The sequence below is a fragment of the Diadema antillarum genome, unplaced genomic scaffold (genome assembly GCF_040938485.1).
Source record: "Diadema antillarum isolate AM-2024a unplaced genomic scaffold, OU_Dant_1.0 seq00001529_RagTag, whole genome shotgun sequence".
In the NCBI taxonomy this organism is placed as follows: Eukaryota; Metazoa; Echinodermata; class Echinoidea; order Diadematoida; family Diadematidae; genus Diadema; species Diadema antillarum.
The window spans coordinates 213359-231168 of NW_027272261.1; positions in this window are offsets into that span (position 1 = coordinate 213359).

Here is a 17810-nt window from a genome sequence, read left to right on the forward strand (position 1 = left end):
ACTGCAGTACAGTGCACTCTCGGGAAACATGTCTCTCGGTATACATAGAGGCATAGACAAGAAAAGCACTAGTCCACTGCTCTATAGAGGTAATTCACGGGACTTTGCCCTGCGGCTGTAGTTGTAGTGTAGAGCTTGATGTTCAAAACCACAGGGGTTTGATCACTTTGAATCGGGGCATTCTTGAGTAACAACTAAGATCTACAAACTCGCCCTTCCATATCTTTTCTTTGACATGGGGACCGTTGAACCTAGCTCTTCCCTAGATGTCGCCATCAGGGGATGCTTCAGGAATCTACTGTCTAACAACTGACCCTGTACCTCGTTCTCAACCACAGGCATTTCATTAACATTATGCACGGTTGCTGTAGGCCAAGGCACTAGTAGCCCTTCATTTCGGTACTTGCCATTATCGCCGACCGCATCACCCATATCCTGCTCAGGCTGGGCCGTCACATGAGCTCTCCCAGCCGCCTCCCCCGTAGCACGGTCCTCCGTCTGCTCCCTGTAGTCCGTCTGCCTAACAATGGTACTTGGGCCGGGGCCCTGGCTGGTACTATGTTCGTCTGCTGGGCTTCGCGCCGCTGACCCCACGGATCGCGAGGCCGCTGGAGGGGGAGTAGTTGTTCCTTGCCTGCGTGTACTCGGTTCGGGAGCACTCCAAGCAATCCTCCTTGCTCATGTCGGTGCCGGAGGAGCGCTGGTTGATGCTGCAGCCCGTGAGGTTTTCTACTGTGAACGTTTTGGCCTATGTTTTGGCATCTTGTAAAATCCACTGCCTCTGATGGTAACAAGAGTCAACAATTTTGTATCCGAAAGAACAGATCTATACTAGAATGGTACCCAATATTCCGGAGGGATAATGAAAGTCGTAGTGCTCATATACTAAAACGATGATTAATGAAACAGCAGACAATATTCCTGCATGATCTTCGCTAGTTTACCAATGATTTAAGCGAGAGCCCAAAATTGATGTTATCTCCATGAAATCCACATACAGAATGATACTTTCTCACGTTAACTGCTAAGCTTTCCCACGCGCAATGTTAAGCTTACAAAGGCGTTTCTGCCATTGTGAACCATCAAAGGAAATCACTTGTTCATGTTTCCAGCGGCGCCCTTTGCCATATACTGCCTGCTGTCTGGCCTGACTGGCGCCGGGCACCCCAAAGGCAGAAGACAAGCCAGTGAGCGAGTGTAAACCCCTTTTCGGGACTGGCGCCGTTAAAGGAATAACTTAGCTTACTTGTTTCTTTAAATATGGGCAAATGGAACTTGAGGAAAAGTGCTTCAGGCTTGTAATTTGGGTCAGTTAACTGCTCATTAACCAGAGCAGGGTTGGATTTCTGTGTAGCATCTTATGCTTTCTTCAAAACATTCTTCACTTTCTTTAAATTGTCCTTCACTGTCTTTTGATTTTCCTTTGTTTTTGCAAAGTCTTTTTCTTTTCTTTTTTGTTAAACATCATCTGTTTTCTTTAGATGGCACCGTGTTGAACATCGCACACACGATAAAGAATTTTGATTATTTCTTACCAATTTGTGGCATACAATACCCATAAAACGAACAGTCATAATCACATGTATAAATCAAGGAATATTATGTAGCCATTCTTCTCAGTGATGATTAGCCAAGTCGATTGATGTCATTGTGGTTTCGTATGACAATCTTCTTCCTTTCTCTAGATGAGACTGCAAAGATTTTCCCATCTTGTGTCCAAGTCCAGGCTATGGCCAAGCATTTTCTGGCAGCATATAGCAGTGCTTGATGCTCTTGTGAAAGATCCTCTTTGATGAGCACTGTCGTACCCTTTCAATTTTGAGCTCAGCTGGTACACCTGCTTCATGTTGTGTTGTGTTGTGTTGTGTTGTGTTGTGTTGTGTTGTGTTGTGTTGTGTAGGTAGGATAGCAAACTTCACAATGAAGCTTTTCTCCTTTCCAGTGTCGCTGGGATTCCCGATACTCGGTGTGATCAATGTTGCAGGGAGATATTTTAATGTCCAGATGATCACGCACTATGTCACAGACAAGTTTGTCAGTATTTTCTCCCTCCTTCTTGATGCCGTGATATCTCAGACAATTTCGTCGGCTGTATTGTTCATGTTCATGAAGATAGTTTTTTCTTTAGTTAAGACACCTGATATTTGAGAAAGTCAAAATTTTTTGACAAATCGTCTACCCCTTGCTGGTGCGGGAGCAGGTCACCGAGCCCCAGTGTTCGTCGTCTCTCTTGTGGCTGCTCATATCACATGATATTATCACTGAAAAATGTTCCACATGTTTAAAATGTCACACACGTTCAAAATACAAGATCACCAGATTCAATTTCAGCAACTCTTCACTTGCACATTCACTATAAATCTCTTTCTAATCGCTCCTTTATTTGACTCTTTCCTCTTTTTCTTCTATGTATGCCACACACATTTAAAACACTAAATTACCAGATTCAATTTCAGCAGCTCTGCACTTACACATTCCCTTTTTTCCTCTTTCTAGGGAATTCTCTTTCTTGAGAATATGCAGAATTGATATAAGTTTGGTCTTTTTCATGCATCTCTTGTGCAATATTCTGATTGTTCCTAGATTCTTATTGAAAGTGAAATTGAGAATTGATGGATAAAGCCACTCCTTTGTAGGTAAGGATTACCCTCTTCTGAGAGCAGGGATCTCTTGTGAGATTGAAAATATTGTGGAGGATGAGTGTACTCTTTGCTCAGTGTATACAATGATAAGATGAAAAGGCCACGACACACTCTTCTGGGTGCAGTTACTCTCTCCTGAGAGTGTACAGCAGTCCCCAAGATCATCACTAGATGTCACGCACCTGATGTCATGCACCACAAACCGTTGATCCTTTGGAACAAATAGCACAATGTAGAAGTAGAAGTACAAGAATAGCAGTACCAAACAGAGAAAGTGATAGAGTTGTCGTCGAATGTTGCTGTCGTCAGTTTTGACCCTGGTGCCAAGGGTCAAAACTTTCCTGTTCATGGCACTTCTTTGATATTGTTGTTTGCATGTAAATGTAGCATTCTGTTGATGAGGAAGTAGAACCAGTAAGACATAATCAAGTTGGAACATGATTTGCTTGGCTTGTCACAGTTATCCAGTAATCAGCCAAATGTGTCTTTTGTATCAGCACCATGTTGATCATGATCCTGTGGTGATTCCACATGCTGGCCACTTATTGAATTGAGAATGGAGATGATCCCTTACCCATTCTGCTACATCATCAGCAGATACAACTATAAAAACTGTCCAGCATAGCGATTAGTCTCTCTTGCAATGTGGACCATCATCTCCATGTCCAAGGAAAGTTCAAAATATCCGATACATGCACAGTCTTTTCAAAGGTGCATGTTGGGATCAACATTTCTCAGCAGAATACTAGTAATAATAAATAGTCTTTTTTGTAACACATTTTAAATAAACTCTTCAATGAGCATTACATCCAAATTTTTCCCAATGACAAAGTCAAGAAGACATACAGAACATTCATTTTTACTTCCCCATTGACCCCGCTGCCTTTTTAGTACCTGGTGCTGTTTCACTGTGTGCATTATTGTTCGACTCTGAGCTCGAACTTCTAGGTGGATCCAGCAAAATTCTGTAGCTAGAACCATCTGAATCTAAGTCCACCCTACATTGTATATCCGATCCTGTGGTACTGTCATTGTCATCTATTCTGAATCTCTTCCGGTTATGGTAGTATTTTGGGGGTGTGAACTGGGGCAATGACAGGAAGGTGAGTACCATCGATGGCACCTGCACATTGGGGAAATCCTCTTTTTTTTAAACCTGTCAAATTATCTCCTCCAAACGATGGCCAGATGGTAGAGAAATAAAACGTGGCAATAGCATATCTCTTTGATATTACGAAGTATACTTCTCTTGCAAGAACACGCAACGTTGGTATCGCAACTCTAAATAAAGTTGCAACAGTGCGATATTATGATGGGGTTGCAAGCCACCAAATGGCATTGCCTAACCTCCTCCCATAGTCAGTTTGTCTTTGCAATTAAATGTCCATTTTAAAAGAGGACTTTGTGTCGATCAACAACTTTTGCATTCATTTTCTGTAGGAGTTTTTCTGCCTCTTAACTTCCTGAAGGTGCATTCCTTGACCTCAGAATACCTACTGCATGTTTATGAGTTTCACTAGTTGCCTTGCACAAACTCCTTGTTGGTGTAGACCTGTCCTACCAGCCTTAGCACAAAGTCCATCGAGTTATCAGTCCATGTATTCCACATGAGTCAATATGTGCGCATCCACAGTACCACCAATCAGGACATTGGTGCTATCAAGCACAACAAAACTAGGCCAAATTGGCTTGACCTGTAGTTTCCTGAGTTTTGTTGAGATGACCGAGTTTGATGCTCATGAGAACTTTATATGCATAATAAAAGATGTGGATTGCTGAGTTCACATGCATGTATGACTATGTAATGCACTTACCTTGGAGTCATTGTCATGCATAAACCAATGACCTTCCAGATTCTTCGATGTGATGAATGGAACTTCATACTAGCCTTCTTGTAGGAGGGACTGATAAAAACTTGGTCTACGATACTGTCGAAGATTTTTATACCCCCACCCACACATAGTGTGTAGGGGGGTATATAGGAATCATCCTGAGGTCGGGTGGCCGGTCGGTCGGTCGGTCGGGCGGTCGGTCCGTTGCAAAATCTTGTGAGTCGAACTCCTCTCTCATTTTTTGAGCAATTGACCCCAAATTTGGCATGTGTGACCGCTATCAAAGGTAGATGTGCAAGACACCTTTTTCGGTAGTATCGCATCATGCGTTGCCATGGAAACGGCATATTTTCGTTAAAAACTTGTGGATCGAACTACTCTCATTTTTTGAGCAATTGACCCCAAATTTAGCATGTATGACTGCTATCAAAGGGAGATGTGCAAGACACCTTTTTCGTTAGTATTGCATAATGAGTTGCTTTTCGTTAGTATTGCATAATGAGTTGCCATGGCAACGGCAAATTTTTAAAAAATCTAGCAAAATGTTGTGGATTGAACTCCTCTCTCATTTTTTGTGCAATTGACCCCAAATTTGGCATGTGTGACTGCTATCAAAGGTAGATGTGCAAGACACCTTTTTCATTAGTATCACATAATGCGTTGCCATGGCAACGGCATATTTTCATAAAAACTTGTGTATCAAACAACTTTCTCATTTTTTGAGCAATCAGCTTCAAATTTAGCATGTGTGACCGCTATCACAGGCAGATGTGCAAGAGACCTTTTTCATGAGTATTTCATAATGCGTTGCCATGGCAACGGAAGATGTTCATATAAATCTTACAAAATGTGGATTGCTCTAATCTATTAGTTTTGTAGCAATTCAGTTTGAAGTTGGGATATGCGATCAATGTAATGTATATTTGTGCAAAACACATTTGGTGTGTGGTGATGAATCTGTTGCCATGGCAACAGAATTTTTTTTAACCAATCATACAAAAATGTGTGGATTAGCCTAACTCCTTCAGTTTTCAAGCATTTGGCTTAAAAATTGGCTTATGTGACCACTATTGTATGTAGATGTGCATACTTACTCTTTCGTCATTTTTTATCTGTGTTGCCATGGTAACAGCATAGTTTTAATGAAAGTCATACAAAAATATTGTGGATTCAGTTAACTCCCTCAGTCTTACAGCATTTGACTTGAAATTTGGCACACATGACCACTATAGTATATATAGATGTGCAAACTTAATCTTCTGTCAGTGATGAACAATGCATTGCCATGGTAACAGCTTTTTTAAACCTAAAAACATACAAAAATATTGTGGATTCAGCTAACTTTCTTTAGTCTTCAAGCGTTTAGCTAGAAATTTGGCACACATTACCACTGTGGTACATAGATATGCAAAGGTAATCTTTTGTCAGTGGTGATCAATGCGTTGCCATGGTAATGGCATATTTTGAATGAAAATCATACAAAAATATTGTGGATTCAGTTAAATCCCTCACTTTTTTAGCATTTGGCTTGAAATTTGGCACATGCAACCACTATAGCATATAGATGTGCAAACTTAATCTTTCGTCAGTGGTGAACAATGGGTTGCCATGGTAACAGCAGCTTTTCACTGAAATGCATGCAAAAATATTGTGAATTTAGGTAACTACCTCAGTCTTTGAGCATTAAAGGGATAGCACAGTATTGGTGGAGATGAGAATTGGGCTTTTAACTTTTTGCGAGATACCAAGAAAACACTTATTATATAGTACAGAGCATACCATTTTAAGAGGAATTCAAAGTTTATTTGATGAAAATCGGGTTTGGAATGACTGAAACATCCCAAAACAAAGTAAAACAAAGCAATCGTGACAAAGTGTGGGACCCACACTTTAGTGGAATTGCTCTTTTTTGATATCTCAGCCATTTCAAAACCAATTTTCATCAAATAAACATTGAATTCCTCATAGAAATACATGCTCTTTCATATTTCATAAGAGGTTTCTGATTATCTCACCATAAAATGTTAGAAACCTGAAACTAGGTCTCAACCAAAACTATACGATCCCTTTAAGCTTGAAATTTGGCACATGTGACCACTATAGTACGTAGATGAGCATACATAGTCTTTGGTCATTGTTGATCAATGTGTTGCCATGGTAACAGTATATTTTGAATGAAAACCATGCAAAAATATTTTGGATTCAGTTAACTCCCTCAGTCTTTGAGCATTTGGCTTGAAATTTGGCACAGGTGACCACTATAGCATATAGATGTTCAAACTTAATCTGTCATTATTGTTGGACAATGCGTTGCCATGGTAACAACATTTTTTTTCACCAAAAAGCATGTGGATTCCGCCAACTCCCTCAGTCTTTGAGCATTTAGCTTGAAATTTGGCACACCTGACCACTATGGTATGTAGATGTGCAAACTTAACCTTTCGTCATTGGTGATCATTGTGTTGCCATGGTAACAGCATAGTTTGAATGAAAATCAACATAAAATATTGTGGATTCAGGTAACTCCCTCAGTCTTTGAGCATTTGCCTTGAAATTTGGCACATGCAACCATTGTAGTACAGAGATATGCAAACTTTGTATTTCATCATTGTTGAACAATGTGTTGCCATGGTAACAGTGCATTTTGAATGAAAATCATACAAACATTTCGATTAGATCCTAACTCTCTATGTTAACAGCATTTTGGCTTCATATTTGGCACATGTTACCTCTACATTACCTAGATGCGCAAAAACTCTTTTGTCAGTGTTGAAAATGTGTTGCCATGGTAACAGTATATTTTGAATGAAAATGATACACTAATATTGTGAATTCAACTAAGCCCCTCATCCTGTTAGCATTTGGCTTGAAATTTGGCACATGTGATGGCTATGATTAGTTGTGCAAAACTTCATTTTTTTGTTAATATCCAACATTGTGTTGCGCCATGGTTATACAATTTTTAATAAAAACCATAGAAATCGTCAGTTTATTTATCTTGCTCACTCAGTTTTTGAGCACTCGACTTGAGATGTGGGACATTTGACTAACAGTGAGCAATACATTTATTTACTGTTGGACAGTGCATTGCCTTGGTAATTTTTTTTTTCATTAAAAAGTAAAAAAAAAAATCCTGGTTGAGCTAATTTCCTCAGTTGTGGGTGGGGGTATATTAATCACAATGAGTGATAGTTCTAGTTAGTTCTGTTGAGCCTTGCTTCGAGATTCCATCCCAAACATGGACTTTTGTTGTATGCTTGAGCTGTCACTCCTGTACGGGGATCTACAACATGGCGAAAGCAGATGGTCGTGTGCTGGTAAAGCTGGACGATGCACTCACCGGTGAAGGTAACGTCATCAAACTGTTCATTTGTTGTCAAACCTGACATAGCATACTCCCAACTGCTTCATCCTATTGACTGTTTGGATGAGTTGACAGTACCTTGCCCCAGTCACCACCCAACCTAGCTTCCTCTTTACTCTCCTTACTGGTAGTGAGATTGACCGACCCACAGCATTCTGTGAAGGGCGCACATATTCCTCAAGGTCACAAACGATCTTGGAACAGCAATGTATCAAACTAATCTACTAAACTAAACTAGTCTCAAATCAAAAACAATACTTTGGAATCATTGGAAAAGTCATGATTCCGCTCTCAGATCTTGCTCTCATTTGGCCTATCAAGAAGAAGGGAAAAAAAAAACTTAGAAAGAGTTGATATGTGGCAATTGTAGTGAAAAGAAGCCTGTGTGTGCATAAATAATATAAAGATTGGTGTATGACAAATGTTCACACAAAATGATGCACTTTTGCAACTTCATGGCAAAATTTTGTTAATGATAACAATAATAATAATAATAATTCACTAAAGGAGTGGAGGTGGATCCTGTGGTCCCAAGAACAATTTTGTTGCAGGAGGTACTTGCTGAAGGCGTGAACCCCCATTTGGTCTCCTACACCTTTTGAGTGGAGAATGAGGAGGCTTTTCAATTCAATTCAATTCAATTCTATTTAATTCAACATAGGTTTATTGACAATAAAAAGAACATGCAGCTCAATAGCTGAAATTGTTCATTTTACAATAAAAACACATATACTACATTGTAAAAAAAAAAAATATATATATATATACAGTATATATATATGGGTGAGAATTTTGAACGATGTACAATTGCCAGTTTTCGTACCTTATGACATTCTTTCCCTTAGAACAAGCCAGGATGATCTAAGAAACCAGATTTTTTCATGTCATCTCAAAGATTGGTAAATTTCCTTTCAGGAAATATATGGTTTGGTCGACTTTTGCCTGATATTTTTTATTTCACAAGGACTTAAAGCGTAAAAATGCGGTAAAAACGCTATTTTCACAATAATGTTTGTTTTTCAAACTAATGATGTGCCTTTTTAATGGTACGTGGCATCTAATATCTGACCATGTTCTGGATCTGACATATCATGGGTATGTACCACAAAATTATAAGAACTTTATGAGCACGTATACAATTACAGAGAACGATTGAAATATCAAAGTCCTAAACAGACGAACATCCGTGATGCTTTTATTTCTATCGCTGCTGCAAATTCTACTTTGTTGTCCCAACTGTAACGTATACGAAAATTTGGTGTTCCACCTAATGAACATATCCTGCAAAAATTGTACGTCTGCTGGCTGTACATGGGACGTAATATTCTTTTATGCAAAATTATACTCAGTTTTCGTCACGGACGTGCTTCCGCTATTTTCTAATAAAGATCGTAGCCCATGAAACGTTATTGGCGATATTGTTCTGAGTCGTAATCAACTAAGATCTAGCAACACGATAACATGTTTGTTTTGAGTTTCTGTCCATCCTTTGTCAAATAGGAACCGAAATTATATTTTTAGACGAACCTCCAAGAAAAGAAGAACGTCCGTGATGATTAAAACGTTTTCGAGTGGGACACCATCTTGCTTTGATGGCGAAGGTGCATTTTACCTTTGGCTCTCTAGCCGAGGAGCTGCATGCCATTTTTGGAGCGGACTGAGGTTCGTCCGCAGTTTTTGGACCATGCAATTCACCAAAAACCAAGCATATAATTAATATTTTCTCTGAAAATTCACCTACTGATCCCCCTCTGAGCAATACATATGTTGTAAGGATGTCAAATTTCTTATAATTTGCATTGACAATACCTTTTCAAATTTTTGAAAGAGTTAGGAAGGCTAGGTACTCTCTGCCGATTAGTTATCCGTCCTGGAACATGACCCTAGTAGTAGAACGAACGTCCGTGATAATTCCAGAGAACGTCCGTGACGTATGCAATCCCTCCGATAGGGATAACTTGTCCCGAAAGTGTCCTGTATTTTTTAAAACTTTTGGCTCGAATAGCGACAAATAAAGTTTTACAAAGTAGAAAATTAGTTTAGAGCAGTACTTTCAGAATTTTTAAGGCGTTATGTGATCATGATTAAACAACAATTGAAAATTTACTCACAATTTTACGCTTGTTTTCCCTCTAATTATACAAAAAACAGCTAAACACTTAAAACAAAGTTATAGGGAAATGGAATTTTGCGTAATCTGTAATTTCTGTGCGTTTAAATTTCTTTCTAAGGAGGTTCTGGAGACAATTTGTACTGTTACAGGTTCTGAAAGTTTCGCTCACGGACGTTCTGTCCGAGAAAGGAAATTTCTGACAATTACAAATATATCACTGCACATAAGATTAATGTTAGTTGAAAATATTACCAAATCACCGAGCCGCTCATACCCGAAAGTGAATAGCGTTCAGCACTCAATTTACCTGTAATAACAAACGGAAAACTTTTTTTCACGGATGTTCGTTGGTTGAATAAGTCAGTGGATTACATAGTAGGTGAAAGAGGATCAGTGCCACTTTTTAGTGACAGGTGCTCTAAGTGTTTATCTTGTGAGTATGGTAGCTGCCGTCTCAAACAGAACACATCTAGTTTTGGTCTCCATAACGGACGTTCGCTGTAATTGTCATGATATTAAATGCATTAATTCATTCTTATTTTTCTCTTCATGACGATTTTTCTCTCATTCCCTCAATAGCCTGAACATGCTGCGACCAAATAGAAATCAAAAAACAAAACAAAACAAACCGAAACAAATCCGAAAAGTGCTACGCAATCACATTCAGGATAATGACGGAAGAAGTCTGTAATGAGCATGTGTTGAATAAGAAACGGAAAAGTTTCAAAAGGACGTGGAAGCAGTTGAATGAAAATGACTGAGAAACAGAGAAGGGATCGAGCTCCAACACACAGAGAAAAGAATTGCCAGTGCACTCCCGTTATACCAAATTTATGTTTGTTTTTTATTCATCGAAATGCCGTCACAAGTGAACAAAAATCATGCAGTATACAATTATTGTCTGATGAAAACACACAAATCCTCCGCTTATCATCACATGATGTTGTTTTATACTCATCAATGAAAAGCAATATTCATTTGTAATTTTTTCCAAGATTTTTTTTTTTTTTAAAACATTTGAGAGACAGAGAGATGGTCAATTTGTTTGTGCATTTGTGCTTACTTTGAAAACACATGTTAAAAAAAGGTAATGATTAAGAATAGGTTTAAGGTTGCACTTTGATACGTTCGCTCTTCCAGAGATTCGTTACTCCGATGTCCAAAGGTTTGTTATTCCAAAATGAAAAAAAAAATGTAGTTAATTCAGGAGGTTTGTCATTAGAAATATTCTTCGGAAAATAGATATTAAGGATCATTATCTTTAGGTCCGTTCTTCTAAAAGTGGAATGGGCCTAATATTCGTTAAGGTGAAAACGGTTATTATGAGGTTTTGAAATTGGAGGATTTTAACTGTTAACTTGTTTCTCCACATTTGGATAAGCGATCATAATCTTTCATGTTCCAATTAATAAGCCTTTCGGTTAACTTTCGGAGATTCCTATCATTTACCGAATAAAAAGCTTCATAATTATACGAACTCTGCCAATTTTCGTATTGACAAACTGTATGAATAACGAGCCTCCGAAATGACGCGCTACAAAAGGTTTGTTATAGCAAACCATATTGTATAATATCGAAGTCACAAACATCCATCCAAGTTATATGGACTTGTTACGGACTTGTTATGACGAAACTTCGCAGTATCGAACAAATTATCATTTCTGACTAATATAACACAAATTCTAACAGTCTGTAACACAAGGAGCAAACACAGAGGGATTTTTTCCTAACGTATTCGTTTGCCCTCCCCAGCTAAACTTCGTATTTCTATAACGGAGAACATTTCTGTTGTTTTTCTATATTAATTCTTTGTCATAATTTTAGCTGTGACCATGTTCGTTATATAAAAAGCAAATTTTGCATTATAGACTTTATATAACAACTTTAGGACCTGAATATTTACTTCATAATAACGAAATTTTGATAAATACATTCGTTCTCAAGGATGGACTACGTCACTGAGATTACACGTACGTTTGTACGTTAACGAGAGATGGAAAAATTTTTTTCTTTGATTCCCCAGTATGAGAAGATAAACAAGCTTATATAATTGAGAATTGGTAATATCTATTCAGGATTTTGCAGAGGAGTTTGTTCTCGACATGAAATTGCTGTTTGTTGTGAGTAGAATGCGTTTCCAACTCAAGAGAGCTGCATTGTTCAATATCTTGTTTGTTCCGAACGTCCGTGAGCTACATGCGAACCTCCGTGATGAAAACTATGCTATGTTTGTTGGGTTATAGAGACTGCCCAGATGATATACATCTTAAAAAGGTATATCATTATTTGGGAGTGAGGATTAAAGTATGGGATAGTGAAATAAGAGGTGAAAATATTGAGTTTCTGTAAAATGCGCGTAAAGTTCAGAAAGTGTTTAGCGGCAGAGCAATATTTCCACAGAAATGACGAATTTAGTTAAATCATCAGTTGTCTACCATTACGTACAGGTTAAGAGTACAAGCTTAATATTCTGCAATCACGTACACATGTCCCTTAAGATATTTCGTTAGGATATTGAACTGAATCAGATCTTTGGAAACTATGTTAAATGGTATTCAAATGTATGTGCAGTACTATTCCTCACGGATGTTCGCTACTCTGGACATGGTAAACTTCAGCGGTGAATAAAAACTTGTTCCTCTGGGAAAATCCTAGTATAATTGGGTTCATATTAAAGCTTGAGTTATACTCTTTCTGGTAAGATGAATGATTTGGAGAATTTCCTACTTTTTAAATTTTGCCTTGTTTTGGCTCAATTGTACATCGTTCAAAATTCTGACCCATATATATATATATATATATACAAATGCAGTTGAAATTGGGTATCAAAATGAATACTGTATGAATATAATGGAAACACTGTACAGGGCCTGTACAAACAGATAAAACCTTAATATTTCAACCCGGTCTCAAATCCTTGACCTTGGACCCCAGACCCAGAGATTACCAAGAAAGTCATCGACAAAAAGTACATGCATTAAAAGATATATATATTTTTTGTTTCATTAGTTACAACCATTGACCTCTTAACCGTCAATAAAAGTAAATGTATTAAAATTATCAATAGTGCTTTACAGATACTGAGAAATATTGCACATTACGGTTATAAAAACAAATAATTAAACAAACCATTGAGTAACTAAGCTAAGCACGGAATAATTAAAAATCTAAACAATAAAATAATTAAATTCAATTATAAATGTACATCAGAAAAAAATAGGCTTTTAGGCATTGCCTTTAAAAAAGCAATCTAATAATGGAAACAAGTTATGATTTTGTGAAACTTTGATTTTATCATAAATTCAGTGCCAAATTGGCTTGACTTGCAGTTTCCTGAGTTTTGTTGAGATGACTTTAGTTTGATGATCATGAAATGTATGGATTGCTGAGTTCACATATACACATGTATAATTATGTAATGTACTTACCTTGGGGTCATTGTCATGCATAAACCAATGACCTTCAGGATTCTTTGATGAGATGAACGGAACTATAAAGCCTTCTTGTAGGAGGGACTGATAAAACTGTTGGTCCATGATAGCGTCAAAGATTTTCAGTTCTGTTGAGCCTCGCTTTGAGATTCCATCCCCAACATGGACTTTGGTTGCATGCTTGGGTCAAGCTTTGAGCTTCCTGTCAGCATTTACTCCTGTGGCAGGGATTTTCATGGCAAAAGCAGACTTTCGCGTGGTGGTCAAGCTTGACAGTGCACTCATTGGTGAAGGTAATGTCATCAAACTGTTCATCCGTTGTCAAACATGACATAGCGTACTCCAACTGCTTCATCCTATTGACTGTTTGGATGAGTTGACAGTACCTTGCCCCAGTCACCACCCAACCTAGCTTCCTCTTTGCTCTCCTGAACGTTGATAATGAGACTGACCAGCCCATTTCAGTCAAGAGTATCTTCTGCAGATCGGATGTGGTAGTTTCATCTCCAATTACAATCTGCTCGTGGATGAACTCCAAGTCGCCCGAGGTGAGTGAGTGATGAGCTCTCTGAGCATCTTTCAGTGTTCCCATAGCAGGGTATTGAGTTACTCAGGGACGAAGTGCTACCAGGATATACTAGTTCTGTCTGAGCTGGAATTACCCAGAAAGAGATCTCCATACATAGCCTCTCCTTCACTGTTCTTTTCTGTTCACTTTCCGCAGCACCTCTGTTGTGGCTTTGTGCTAACTCCTCATTGATGTAGACCTTACCTACCAGCCTCAGCACAAAATCTTTCAGGTTTGGCAGCCTTCGCATAGCAGTCCATGCATTCCGCATGAGTCAATATGTTTGCATCCACAGTACCACCAATCAGGACAGTGGTGATATTATGCGCAGCAGAACTAGGCTCTCCTTTTTATCCAGGTTTCCTTTTGAATTCCATTCGAAGCGCAGCATTCTGTGAAGGGCGCACATATTCCTTGAGGTGACAAACGATCTTGGAACAGCGGTGTATCAAACTAATCTACTAAACTAGTCTCAAATCAAAAATTATACTTTGGAATCATTGGAAAAGTCATGATTCTGCTCTAAGATCTTGCTCTCATTTGGAAAGAAACCGGTGTGGGCATAAATTAGTGTAAAGATTGGTGTATCACAAATGTTCACACAAAATGATAAACTTTTGTAACTTCATGACAAAATTCTGTTAGTGAAAATGATGATAATAATGATAATTCAGTAAAGGAGTGGAGGTGGATCCTGAGGTCCCAAGAACAATTTTGCTGCAGGAGGTACTGGCTGGAGGCTTGAACCCCCATTTGGTCTCCCACACCTTACAAGTGGAGAATGAGGAGGCTTTTAGGCATTGCCTTCAAAAAAGCAATCTAATAATGGAAGCAAGTTATGATTGTGTGAAACTTTGACTTTATCATAAATTCAGTGCCAAATTGGCTTGACTTGCAGTTTCCTGAGTTTTGTTGAGACGACTTAGTTCGATGATCATGAAATGTGTAGATTGCTGAGTTTGCATATATACATGTATGATTGTACTTACCTTGATGTTGTTGTCATGCATAAACCTATGACTTTCCGAATTCTTTGATGTGATGAACGAACTATAAAGCCTTCTCGTAGGAGGGACTGATAAAACTGTTGGTTTGTGATACTGTCAAAGATTTTCAGTTCCGTTGAACCTTGCTTTGAGATTTCACCCAAAACATGGACTTTCATTTGATGCTTTGGCCGAGGCTTGAGCTTCAAGTCGGTACTCACTCCTGTACAGGGATCTACAGTATGGCAAAAGCAGATGGTCGCATGCTGGTTAAGCTGGACAGTACACTCATCGGTGAAGGTAACGTCATCGAACTGTTTATCCATTGCCAAACATGACATGGCGTACTTCAACTGCTGCATCCTATTGACTGTTTGGATGAGTTGACAGTACTTTGTCCCAGTCACCACCCAACCTAGCTTCCTCTTTGCTCTCCTAATTGGTAGTGAGCTTGACCGGCCCATTTTCATCAGGAGTATCTGCTGCAGATCAGATGTGGTAGTTTCATCGTCCATTAACATCCACTTGTGGATGAACTCCCAAGTCGCCCAAGCTGAGTGATGGAGTGATGAGCTCTCGGAGCATCTTTTAGTGTCCCTGTACCAGGCTATCGAGTCACCACATGCCTGACTCCATCAATGGAGTGGATGTTGCCAGCTTCTGCTAACGTCTTCTGAATGTCCCGGACCGATAGCCCATCCGTATGGAGCTGTATGATGCGAGTGCGTACATGATCTTAAATTTGGAGGCATTGTACAATTGCATGTACACCATAGGTCAGTTGGAAGAGCTTGTGGAAAGTCATAGATAATGATAGCACTCACCTACAGTTGTAAGTGCAGTGACCTTTATGCCAATCTGTGCCCGTGATATTAACTATGCACCGCACAGCTTGCGCTAAATTATATTTCGAGTAAGTACAATGTGCATCGTGTATTCTTAGACCAACCAACTGCTGTCAGTCATTCATGTACTCTTGTTGAGTGTGAACTGGGGCAATGACAGGAAAGTGAATTCCAGCGATGGTACCTGCACGTTTAGGAAACCCTCTCCACTTGAATCCGGCGATTGTTTCCCTCAGACGATGACCAGATGCTAGCGAAGTAAAATGTGACAACAGCATATCTCTGTTAAATTTCAAAGCACACTTCTCTTGTAAGAGCATGCAGTGCTGGTATTACATCTCTGAATAAAGTTGCAATGATGCGATGCTCTGGTGGAGTTGCAAGCCACCAAATGGCAATGCCTAACTTTCTCCTGTAGTCGACTGGCCTTTTAAAATTAATTGTCTGTTTTTCAAGAGCTGGCTGGAAATGATTTGCTATATGTATATTCAAAAGTTGCTCTTCCCATTGTGAAATATCATCTCCATTCCTCTTCACTGAAATTCAGTACGATTTCCTTCCAAATAATCTCTCTATGCCATCTGTCAAGCCTGCCTATCTGCCTATCCTACAGACTACCCAAAGCCAATGCCATAGAAAGATGTGCAATGAGCATTGCTCTCTGTCGAATGTGAATCTGGCAGTGACCCCCATTATTTGCAATTGCTTGGGATTTTGCCACCTTTTGTCAGATGCCTGGTGAATTGCGTGTCCAGAGACTCGTGTTGCCCATTCAAGTGCCATTAATTTTTTGAATCCCTCTTCTTGGCCACCAGATGAACTTGCTCTTCCACTCTTCAGCACTTCAGCTTCACAGATTTCAGCCATTTGGTTTAGTGGATGTTCAAGTTTCCTTGCGAGGGATGGTTTACTAAAATTTGTTGTGTTTTCATCAAAGCCTGCAACTTTAAGTGCAGAGAAGACCTTAATTCTTCTGTCTAATGGGCGGGCTAATTTGAGCAATCGGGCAGCCTCTCTCATTTTTTTGGATACATAATGTTTGAAATTGTTCGTATGTCCTGCCTGATTAAGGTTATGTTCTCTAAGCTTAATGATAAAAGAATTATTTTTTTGCTATTGGGATGTGCTTGTCATCTTTCATAGTGTAGAAGACTTATTCCATTTTTTCAGATACTTTGCCTGATATGGTCATCAGGGCTGCCCGTGCCCACCGATGCCTTTTCCTCTGTGATATTCCTTTATTCACACAATTCTTTGCATGTCTGTATAGAGACGACTTTTTGTACAAGCCATGACAGTCTTCGCAGAATATGTAATTCTTCAATGTTCATTTCTCCCCAAATTGGGAAGTTTATAGGCTACCAAAGGCCCATCACTTTCCCCTTGTAAAACACATTTTATTGTGTTCGTAATCACATGCTTTCCTGAGCATTCCAATTTCTTCTGGTCTCTGTTTTGATCCTTTCTCAAGAGCTAGAATTTTAGAAACCTCCACTTCATCTGAGTGACAATCTTCCCAGTGCTCAGGAAGTTTTTTGGAAACCTTTCCCACAATAGATACAATAATGCCGTTTGTCCCAAACACGACCTTTACCACCTTTATCACTTAGCCCGATCACCCAGGGATGGCTGAGGTGGTGGAGTAGGCCCTGCCAGTGCTGGTCGGTATATGTGGAGGCGCACTTTGGGTGAATGCTCAGGGCAAGTTTCCAGGCGTTGCCCCGATCCTGTGTTGTAACCACCCAGTCCACAAAGTCAGGGTCCAGATATGTATCTGGATCACAATAGTTGAGAACTCCCCCCACTAAGTGTACCAGATGGTCAGGGTCCCTGCCGGAGTTGGGTTGATTCCACATGCTATCATGCTACCGAACAGTTTGAAAATGGGAATCGTACCCCTGCAGAGGCTCAGGTTCTGGGACAAGCCTTAGCAGGCCCCTGCCCTGACCTACGGCTGGAGCTGTGGTCACTCTAATGAGGGCTTCTAGCCCTTGGGCACCTCCCCGCCCATACCCAAGCCACAGCTTGG